We start from the raw sequence: 12,077 nt of genomic DNA, 5'->3' as shown, positions 1-12,077 counted from the left end.
CTTCACCCCATCCACCCTTCCCTATTTGTACAAACTGTTTGTATTTTTTTCCTTTTCTCATATTTTTTCTTTCCCTTCTTTCTTTTCCCCTACCCCTCCTACTTGGCCTACTCCTTTAGACCTTTTCTTCCTATTACACAATATCAATTACACATCTTTAAAATTACAATATCAAGATCTAGAAGACATTGCCACAGATTTTACAGAATTTAAAAGGATATAGAAAGCATATTACAAAAATGTGCTTTGAAATAAATTTGACAACTTCTAAGAAGTACCTTGGAAGACAAATTAATGAAACTAACTCTGGAGGAAATATAAAATTTGAATAGCACCTATTAAAGAAAGTATATTCCTAACTTGAAAACCTACCTATATGACAACTGCAGGCTCATATACATTTTAATTGATAAATTATATCAAACATTTAAAGCAGAAAAAAGAAGGAACACTTCTCCCCTCATTTTAGGAAATCAACATTATGCTAATACTAAAACTGGATAAAGATAATAGAAGAAAAAAGTATGAACATAGAGAGAAATTTGTTTAACAAAACAAACTATTGGAAGTCAGATCTGGCAGTATGTAGAAAGTGGTTTTATTATAGGGATGGCAGTATTGGTTCAGCATTGGACAATCCACCCCCCCAAAAAAGTCATCATTTTAACAGAGAAAAGGACAAAGCCATATGATCCTGTCACTAGTTGGAGAAAAAGTATTGGACTAAATCCCACAGCTGTTCATGGTAAAAGCTATCAGGAGCCTAGAAGTAGAACAGAACCTTTGCGACAGATCAAAGATATGTGCTCTATACTTCCAGCGAAAATGCCTTATATAAATGGAGAAGATACAATGCTTTCTCCCTAAGGTGGGGAACAAGGGCAGATATGCCTACTCTTCATCTGTCCATTAAACTTTGAAATCTAGGCCCCACCAAAATAGTCTGGCAATAAAATGACACAATTAGGATAGGATTGGCAAGGTAGAAGCAAAATCTTTATATGTAGGTGAAATAATCATCTACAGAGAAAATACTAAGAAATCTCTAGGAGCCCCTAGAACTTGTATTTGAATTTAGCAGGATTAGAAAACACAAGGTATATATAAAAATTCAGGTCTGTGTATACTTGCTATAAGTGAAGAATTGGATATTGAAATTTAAAAGTTATGTAGGAATACAAAGGACCTAGAAAAGTTAAAAAAAACAAAAACAAAAAACAAAAACACTGTTGGAAGACATTTAGTACCTAATTTTAAGACTTCTTTTAAAGCTACAGTAATCAAGGCTGTGTTGGTGTAAGGAAAGACATATAGATCATTTGAATAAAACAGGAAATCTAGAAATAGAACCACACATATATGGTCCACTGAGTTTTGAAAGATTATTTAACATTAGCATTTTATAGAATATAAACTCAATTCAAGAGCCGAGGAAGAGATAGTGTTCTCAGCAAATGGCACTGGAACACCTGGTATCCATATATAAAAAATTAACCTCAACCCTTTATTTCCATACATGAAAATAACTTGAAGGGTTATAAGAAGAAATTATAAGGGAAAATGTTTATGAATTCAGGGTAAGTGAGAACTACCTAGGATACAAAAGACATGATGTATAAAAGAAAAAAATTGATAAATGAGAGTCCATCAATATTTAGAACTTTAAATGACATCATTAAAATGAAAAGTAGTCCTTAAACAGACCATATTTACAATGCATATAACCTATGACCAGAATATATAAAGAACTCTTACAGCTCATTAATAGACATCCCAATTAAAAAGTAGACACAAGAAGATGATAAATAGCCAGTACAGCATAAGGAAAGGTGTGCAACTCTAGAATCAGAAAAATACTAATCAGCACAATAACAAGATTGAATTATACACTCATTAAGGAGATGAAGTTAAAGTTTTAAAAGAACAAATGTCAGCTTAGGTGTGAACCAGTTAGAACTTTCTAATACTGGTAATGTGAATGTAAAATAACAAAACCATTTTTGGAAAACAATATAGAAATTTCTTGTATTAGTTTTAAGAACCAACATCCTGATCTTAAGCTTTTACTTGAGAGGAATGAAAACACATGTTCACAATAGATTTGTACATAAAAGTTGACTATCCATTATCTGAAATTCCTGGGATCGGAGTGTTTCAGATTTTTGTTTGAAATCCACTTGATCTGCAAAGAGGATAGCTACTCCTGCTATTGTTTTCCACCCTCTAACTTTCAGACTATGAGTTTCTTTTTGAATTAAATGTGTTTCTTGTATGCAGCATATTGTTGGATCTTGCTCCTGGACCCATTCTGCCAGTCTATTTCTTTTGATTGGTGAATTGAGACCATTAACATTGATGTTTATAACTCATACATATTGATTTATCATTGTCATGCCTTTTTCTGTTTGTTGGATTCTCCCCCTTTGCCTTTAATTTCTTATCACAGCAAACAGCTTCATTCTGCTGGGCTTCCTTGTTGTCTTTTCCTAGGATATTGTCTAAAATTTTTTGGAGTGCTGGTTTGGTATTCATGAAGTTCCTAAGTTGATTTTTGTCATGAGAGTATCTTAGTTCTCCATCAAGTTTGAAAGATAGTTTTGCAGGGTACATCAATCTGAATTGGAGGCCTGTCTTCCTTTGGGGCTTTAAATACATCACTCAATGCTCTTATTGCCTTGAGGGTTTGTGTTGAGAAGTCTGCTGTCATTCTGATGGGCTTTCCTTTGTATGTGATTTGTTTCTTTTCTCTAACTACTTGTAGAATTTTGTTCTTCTGTTGGGTTTCTGGAATCTTAACAATTACATGCCTATGTGTAGATTTTTTTTTTTATCACAGCTACTTGGAGTTCTATATGCCTCATTTATCTGTATGTCAAGTTCTTTTTCCCTGCTTGGGAAGTTTTCTGTCATCACTTCTGTGAACAGTTTTTTATGTCATCTGCACTCTCTCCTGTTTCTTCATTGAATCCAATCAGTTTTATGTTATTCTTCTTTGCATCATCTAGCAAGCTGCTGGATTGATTTCTCGTGGTCCCTTACTATTTCAAAGAAATTTTTCTTTTCCTGGTCACTAATTGCAATCTTATCTTCTATATCTGAAATTCTGTTCTCACATTGGTTCATTCTGCTGCATAGACTTTCAATGGAGTTTTTAATCTCCTGGATATCTGTTTGTATCTGTTCTATGGATTCCATTTGTTTCCTATATTGAGATTCCATCATGTTCCTCAGTTCCTCTATTTTTTAATCTGTGTCCTCTTTAGATTTATTAATCATGTCTTGCACTTTGGGCACAATCTCTGTTGTTATCTGAGAAATTATTTCTGATTTCATTTTTTCCAGATCCTCTTTTGTTGCCAGTACAGGGAGTCCAGATGGTTGAATATTACAATGTTCCATTTTGTTTACCTTTGGGGTTGTTTTAGGTGATCTGGAAGTCTAGTTTTGAAACTAGTTTATCTGTCTTCTCATTTCAATGGGGGCAGGGGTGCTGCTGGTGCCCAAGCAGCTCACCACCTCTGTGCTTGCAGTGGGATACGGTGGCCCAGAAGTCTCCTCTTGTGGGCTGGGAGTGGCTCACCTCCTCTGTGCTCATGGGGGTGGTGTGGTAGCCCAGAAGCCACCTCTTGTGCACTGGGAGTGGCTCACCTCCTCTGTGCTTGCGGGGGTCAGTTTATCTTTTTAGTATCACTTTTTAGTCAGCTTTTCATGTCTGTGTTTTTCCACACAGTATAATCTTTTTGTCTCCTCAAGAACATTATTGAAAAGAGTAGTCATTCATGTCTCTAGAATTATCTTTCAAGTTGCTGGTACTCTTTTGCAAGTATCTACAAGTATATTTTCTGACATTCTAGAGGAGTAGTCAACAAAAGGTTTCAGCCAAGTAAGACTCACAATCCTTCTTTGAAGGACTTCCTTCATTTGTTGACAATGAAAGTTTGCAGTTGTTCAGTCCCACTTCTGTGAATAAAAACCAGCTGTAATAATGTGCATAATCAACAACCATGTCATGGTTGCTGCCTGGGTGTCAGTGACCCAGTAGGATAAAAGATTCTGATTTTAAATATGATAAAGTATAGATTTGATTTAATATGGCAGCATAAGTGGTTAATTTTTTCTCAGATGTCTTCAGATGATTTCTCCCAGAAGGGTATATCTTACTGCATTTGTTTCTTTTTTAAATTGCTGAACAGGCCTTTAAGAAGCAGAGAAGAGGAAAGGGAAGGGAAAACATGGAGGTATGGAGCAAAGAGCAAACAAGGTATACAGTAGTGGGTAAGAATTTAAGATAAATTTGGATATCTAGAAAAATATAAATTACAAATGGTCTATACCTCAAAATAAGAAATTTAGACTCTACTGGACAGAATACTGTTGATCCACTGAAATGTTAAAGTACTATTAAGATCTGATTTAGGAAAACTTACCCCCATTGCCCAGGAAAGGAGAGGTTTTAGGAATATAGTGACAGGAAGTAAATAGACAAGACAATATTGGCAACAACCAACAAAGATGATGCAAGTGGTTACTCTCAGGAGTCCCAAACAACCAAAACAGTGTCTGCATCTATATCCACAATTCCATGAAAGCCAAGATCCCAGGGCAGTTCTGAGTAGATGGAATGGTAAAGAATTTTGTACTGGAGAGACCTCCAATGGTGTCCTTTGCCTTCAACCTTTCATATCTCAACTAAGTCTATTAGGTAAGAAAAAAATATATTGCTGAATCAGTCACCCCCAGTTCACCCCAAGTCTTCACTGAGACTTTACAACAACAAAAAATGTGTACATGTACTGTTCAGTGAAAGCTAAGAGAAATTAGTTCTTATTTTCCACAAATATAGTAGAGATCCAATAAGCATTTTTTTAATGGAAGGGAGGAAGGAAGGAAGGAAGGAAGGAAGGAAGGAAGGAAGGAAGGAAGGACCTCCTAGGAGATTCTACATGCACTTTGAAAATTTAGAAAGGTTTTAGTAGATAATATAGGAGGATATCTAAAATAGTGACTTCTTCCCATAGAGTGAAGTCCTAACGAGTTTCTACATTTCTTTTCCTACCTCTTTGCCTCACCTTTAGAATTAGAATTAATTCACACACATTAGAATTAGGATTCATTCCATTATTTCCTCTGCTTCTGATGCTCCAATTTTATATGTTATACCTTTTAAGATCATTCCATAAGTGGGCAATTAGAGAATTGAGGGTCTATTCAATTTTTCAATCTATTTTCTATTACTCAGATTATATGATTTTAATTAATCTATTTTCAAGTTTACTAACTTTCCAGCATCATTACATCTGCTGTTAAGCTCACTTGGCAATTTCTTTTTTATTTGAGGCTTCGTATTTTTCAGTTCTAGACTACTTAAATGGTTCTTCATGCTTTCTGTTTCTCTGCTGAGATTTCCTGTATTTCCATTCATTCCTAACATGGTTTCCTTTATTTTCTTAAGTGTAGTTAAGTAGCTGCTTTAAAATCATTGTCCTCTAATTCTAACATCTCATTCACCTTGGATTTGCTTTCTCTCTTGAATATGAATCATATTTTTCTAGTTCCTAATGTTAATTTGAGATTATATCCTAAATATTATGTTTTACTTTTTTTTCTCTCTTTTTTTGGTACTGGGGATTGAACTCAGGACCTCACGCTTGCCAGGCAGGCACTGTGCCGCCGAGCTACATCCCTGGTCTAAATATTATGTTTTAGAAACCAGATTCTTTTCTATTCCTCTGAAAAATATAGATTCCCTGTTTCAGCAAGCAATGATTTAGCAGGACTCAAACTGCAAACACTGACTCCCAGGGAACATCTTGAAGCTCAATTCAGTTCTTTATTTTGAGTTTGTTCCACACATTTATGGTTTGGTGTTTAGCAAAAGATCAATGTTTAACCAAGGGTCAGAGTTTATAACAGAACTTGAACTTTATAACCTGAAGTTCTCTGAAGAAGCTGCATCTATATTAAACATCCTGTTGACTGCTTAACCTTGGCTGACTAGAACATTGTGATTGTGAGGACATTCTCATAACTAAAAGATCAGCTTCCCAAATATGGACCTAAGCTTAGCAGACCTTTAGCCCCCACCAACCCCAAAGCTAAAACTGTTACGAGGTGGTATCTGATATCTATAGAAATCCAAGTCATGCTGTAGCCTGCCTACTTGATGCTTCTGCCAATGTAATTGGTAAACACATTGATTTATGACTTTCTTTGGTTCTGTGACCATGACGTTCATGTTATCTCTTCCATGGAGGAAAATGTTATTCAGAATAACAAGAATCCAGGTTTCTAGGCCATGATCATTAATACTTGGCTCAGAATAAACTATTTTCTTATTTCCTTTAAAGCAGAGTTGTTATTTTGTTACAGGAAATAATACTGGAGGTGAAATATGAAATATTATGTTTCCCAACCCGTTAGCTGTATGATACACTGAGTTCTTGTTCTCTAAAAATCAAAAACTGAATTCTAGGAACAAAGGAGGTTAAGAGTAGGAAGATATTTATTGATAGGAAAGCTCCTGAAGGGCAGGAAAGGGACCCAAGTGGAACCCCGGGGACCCCACTTTTTAAAAAATTCTTTTATTGATACTTTTTAGGTATACAATACATTTACATTTATCATTGGGTGCTTGTACCTGTACATGATGTATCTTGGTTCTTATTTTTTTCCCCATTACCTGTGTGCCCTTCACCCCTCTACCCTTCCCTATTTACATAGATTTCATTTCCATTTCTTTTCTTTTCTCATAATTTTTCCTTTCCCTTCTTTCCTTTCTCCTTCCCCTCCAACTATCCCTACACCTTTGGACATTTTCTTATTTCAAATTATCAATTATTCATTTTAATCCTTATTTACACTTTCAGTTTCTCACTCTAGAGAATCTATTCAGTATTTACACATGTGTCCTAGCTGGATATAAGGTCAACACTCAAAAAACAATACCCTTTTTATACACAGATAGCAGACTCACTGAGAGAGAAATTCAGGATACAATTCCTTTTACAATAGCATCCCCCAAAAATGAAATACCTAGGAATCAATCTAACAAAGGAAGCAAAAGACCTCTACACTGAAAACTACAGCACTCTGAAAAACGAGATGGATGAGGATATAAATGGAAAGACATCCCTTGTTCCTGGGTAGGAAGAACCAATATAGTGAAAATGGCCATGCTTCCAAAACTACTATATAGATTCAATGCAATGCCAGTTGAAATTCCAACAATATACTTCACAAAACTAAAGAAAACAATCCAAAAATTCATTTGGGGACCCCACTTTTCAGAAGAGTTTTATAGGGTTAAACTCATGTGAATACAACATGGGCCACAGCCACGAACATCCAATAAGGTTACAAGTATAGTCACTTAGGTAATGGTGGTCCAATTGGGAAACAAGTCACGTAATAAGCGTAGATGGAAAAAACAAAGATTCTTCTAGGAAGTGGTGGGTCCAGAGGTCTCTGGTCACCCACCGGGGTGGTTGATGTCTGTCTAGACCTCATTAGGTGCAGTGTTTGTTCTCTGAGGAAGTATGTAGGTCTGGTCATCTTGTCTTTATCTTGAGGTCTGGTTTTCAGCTGATGTGTCTCTGGTGCAGCTGTGGTGTGTTTCACCTTTGTCCTGACCCTCTTGAGGACCTAGCCCTATCTGACTGCCTATAATAGTTCTACTTAACTCATCTATCTACAATAATTTTACACGACAGCATATTCTCATCCTAGCTCTCTGCAGTTTTCCCTTTACTTCCCGAGAGCTGTGATTGCCCTCAACTCTGTCTTTTAATTGTTTAGACTGGAAAACCTGTTCTCTCTCTCCCTCCCTCTCTCCTTCTCTCTTTCTCTCTCTCTGTCTCCTTCCCTCTCTCACCCTCTCCCTTTCTTTCTTCTTTTCTAGTTGCTGAGGATTGAACCCAGAGTCTCATGCTTGCTAGGCAAACACTCAAGCACTGAGCTACATACTCATTGCTTTTTTAAAAAAATTTTTTGAGACTAGGTCTCACTAAGTTCCAATCTGACCTTGAAATTGCAGTCCTCCCTTTGCCTGCCAAGCAGCTGGAGCGCAAGTGTGTGACACCATGCAAAGCCTCTTTCAGAGTATGTTGGTGCCGATGTCAGCTCACCCTCAGACTAAACCCTACTAAAAGGCTAGTAACTCATCCTTTTTCCAAACATCAACTCTTGACCAGAATCTGTCTGCGTTTATGTTCATTGTTCATTCTCCAGTAAATTCAGTCATTGGTGGTTTGAGAGGTTTTCGTTACCTGTGTGTTGGCGGGGGGGGGGGGGGGGGGTGTCCAGACCTAGAATTTTATCAGCAAGAGGGTGAGGTACACTGGGAGCTATGCAGTCATCCTGGAAGCGAAAATCCAATATTTCTAATTGATTTATAATCACTGACTGAGCCTTTGTTCTGCACAACAACTGTGCTTTCTCATAGATTATCTCCTCTCTTTCTCCAGGAATCCCAGTGGGAAGGAACTGTTATTTACATTTTACAAATAGAAAAATAGAAGTAGAGAAAGCCCCCAGGCCATACTCCAAATAATACATTCAAACCCAAGTGTTTCAGAATCCAAAGTCCATCCTCTTCTTTTTCATTTTTATTATAATTAACATGTATTAATTGTACCAATGAGTGGAATTCACTGTGACATTTCCATACATGCACATTTTGTCTATTGATCAAGTCCACCTTCCCTTCTACCCTCTCTCATCCTCTCTTCACCCCTTCCCTGTCCCTAGTAGTTCCTCTTCTTAAAGCCAGTCCTCTTAACCTACTCCTTTAAGATATAAAATTAGCTTTCACTATCAAAAAGTGCCCTGGGGCACCAAAGACTGCCCTAGGCAGGCTTCTTAATCAGAAGCCAACTTTAAACTAGTTGATTGCAGGCTTAGAAATTCATTTCCTTATTCACTTAAAGCAGTGCTTCACCAGCTTGCCTTATCATACAAATCACCTGAGGGGAAATCTCTGGCTAAGGATCACAGAATTCTGAATCAGTCTTGAGGGGCAGGGACTGGAAATCTGAATACTGTCTTTACTGGCACTTCAGGTGCTTCTAATGTTTTCCCAGTTTGAAAACACTTATTTTATAAAATCATCACCTGGTATCCAAATACTTTATTCACAACTCTGTGCTTCCTAGAATACATAATGATAGTAATAAGGAACGCTAATTAGCATCTAGCCTTTACCTCAGGCCAGGCCATCACTTTTCTAATTATTCTGCATGTATTATCTTCTTTAATGCAATATATCCATAAGTAGTTATTGTTTTGTAAGAAAACTGAGGTACCAGCTGCCCACAATCAGACCACCAAGTAAAAGGCCAAGGTCTCACTAGGTCAATACCATGACAACTGTTTTTATCCCTCCACTATTCCATCTCCACTTGTCCAGTCTACCACAAACATTCTTAATGAGAATTTTGGGTAAACATATGGCCATGATGCCCTCTTTCACAAAGGCCCAGGAATAAAATGTTTAATTCAGCCTGGAAATAGCACCTCGTTTCTGCCAGAGCACATTGAAGCTTTGGGTTTTGCTTTGGGCAGCTTCAATGGGTCCTGCTACTTGGATTACTTTCAGTGGGACAAATGAACTCCAGAGAGTTCAGCCAACAGATTCACAACATGCACCCAATTATTTCCACACCAGTCTACCTCAGCACTCCTAGTGCTAGGCTGTAATGTATAAATGTGCTACAGAGTCCACAGGTTAAGGAGGGAGGAGAAAATAAATACTAATGGCAACTATTGCAAACTGGTCTATTGACGATAGTCACAATTCTTAGGGGCTTTTGCTGTGGTGGTGAACTTATGGCCTGTGTGCTTCAGTGAGCTGTTTGCATGGTTGAAAGCTCTAAAAGGTTCACCATCACTGGATCTAGCAAAGAAGTTTGAAGTGGAAAACATCATCTATTTCCTTACAACTAGTTATGCTAAAAGCAAGTCTCAGGCTTGTTATTAAGATTCTTAATTAAAATTTTATTAGCAAAGCAAGTATTAAGGAAACCATTCATGTGACTCCTACAGACTAGAGAAGTCCTTCTCTCTTTCCAACCACTCTGACCACTGTGGATAAAAGGCTAATTTTAGGATAAGGCTGAATTTCCACTGGCAGGATTCTGTCACTCTAGGGCCAGAAAGAATCTAGAGTCCATATAGAGAAGTCAGACCGTGTAACAAAATCTACACAAATACCATCACCGTCTTTCCTAAAGTCTTATATACTATTCATGCTATTTTTTCTTTACACAGAATACTTTATTTCAAATGCTTATGTCAGCATACATTTCATAGTTACAAGTCCGTAACTGCTAGCTGGAAGTAAGATAAAGACATATTACTGCCATCCCTTGACATTGTTCTGGATATTCTATATGACATATTCAGAGGCACAAAGAAATTAAAGGTACAACAATTGTGAATATTCCTATTGTTTTCTGAAGTGATTGTTTACCTGGAAAAACACCTATAAATAATAATTTACTAAGATATTCGGGAACAAAATACTCGTTTCAATGCTTTTTATATTAAAAAGGATACAACTACTGGAAAAAATGTGGTTATAGCTAGGAATATTCAATAAAATTTTAATAATAAAATTTTTCTATTTTCAAACATACCAAGAAAATAATTAAACATTGTGATATCTGGTGTATGAATTGAAATCAGGTCCTAGAGTGTCACATAGCATACTTACCTGTGTCTGTATCATTTGCTATATCTGTCTTTACTGAATACTTGCCATTAGCAGCTTGAAGGATTTGGAGTTTCTGCTCAGAATAAATTCAGGCACCACTTGGAGAAGCAGTGCTCAAAATTATAAGACATTAATTCTGTAGAGTAGCTCACTCAAACACAACAACTGTTTTTCATTTTTAATTTCCATGTTCTGAAATTAGTGAGAAAAGTCTCATTAAAAGCTAAGAGTTACATATGCATATCAAAGTACTGCTTCCTGCAAGACTCTGCCCATTCCTAGGGATTTGAATGGCCAGCTCTTTATTTCAGGGAATGGAGAGATGCCAGAATTCTGAAAATTTTCTTAAGAACCCCATTTTACCTCTCAATAAACATTCCTCAAACTAGATTCAGTACAGACTTCCTGAAGGCTGTCTCCAGACAGAAAGCATGAGGCATACGGGCTGTCCAGTATATACCTACCACCACGGTCTGGCAGTCAGGGACTGCAAAACTTTTTATGTAAGATACACACACACACACACACACATATTTTTATTTTTTTTGGTACCAGGGATCGAACTCAGGACCTTGCGCTTGTGAGGCAGGCAGTGGCACCACTGAGCTAAATCCCTGGCCCATATTTCTAAAAATAAGGAATATTCACTTCTAATCCACTCTGCCCCCCTTGAACCAATCATTCATTTATTTCAAACTAATTTTATGGAGTTCCTTCAGGGGAAGGGGTTGTGCAATACTGGCTAATACTTATTTGCTTCTTTCATCCTCTTCCCCACCCTCCTATGTTTTCTCTTTTGCTCACTCTGAGTGATAGTAGCTCTGAATTATCTGAGAAGTCTGTCCCTGGAGCCTGCACTCTCTGCTCCTTTCCATGCACTACTTACAGTCACTTGCCTGCTGAGGACTGCAGGTCTGCTTGTCTGAACTTGGGGCTTGGGCCTCCTGTCATGTTCTTCATCTTAGCGTAGCTTGTCTCTTTTTTGTATCGTGTTTCTCAGGCTACAAACTCCAGCTAGAGATCCAGGGCCACACTGTAGTGTTTCTTCAGTCCTCAGCCGTCCCCTTATAACAATCCTTCAGGCTCCGGTAAAAGAGCTCCTGACACCTGCTGATCTCTATCACATGCTCCCTCAGAGACAAAGGTTGCAGCTTCCTACTCAAAGAGAAATCATGCTAGAACTCCTGGTGTCCATTCATAAAATGCCTCCTGGCCTCACCCTGGAATTTCATCTTCTTGGAAAAAGTCAGTTTTCTTGAAGAGAAAGACTTCACTTTTTCCACAATTTCAGAAATTTCCTTTGGTTTCAATTTTTTGTATCTTGGAGACCATGGATTTTTTGAAATTTTGAAACAGTTCAAGGTAATCT

General features: G+C 37.3%; 1 long non-coding RNA gene across 2 annotated transcripts in view; it reads right to left on the bottom strand.

Annotated features, from left to right (window-relative positions):
- LOC147822244 (uncharacterized) overlaps positions 1 to 11,800 on the bottom strand; it is a 59,279-nt gene extending 47,479 nt beyond the window's left edge. For both annotated transcript variants that reach the window (XR_015445919.1, XR_015445920.1), the window contains exon 1: positions 11,595 to 11,800. This is a non-coding gene — a long non-coding RNA (uncharacterized LOC147822244). The remainder of the gene's footprint in view (positions 1 to 11,594) is intronic.
- Positions 11,801 to 12,077: the final 277 nt, after the last annotated feature.

The sequence above is a fragment of the Heterocephalus glaber genome, unplaced genomic scaffold (assembly GCF_053883595.1).
Source record: "Heterocephalus glaber isolate CG9 unplaced genomic scaffold, H.glaber_assembly_v1.0 deba00001666, whole genome shotgun sequence".
Taxonomy (NCBI): Eukaryota; Metazoa; Chordata; class Mammalia; order Rodentia; family Bathyergidae; genus Heterocephalus; species Heterocephalus glaber.
This window is presented reverse-complemented; position numbering and strand designations above follow the sequence as displayed.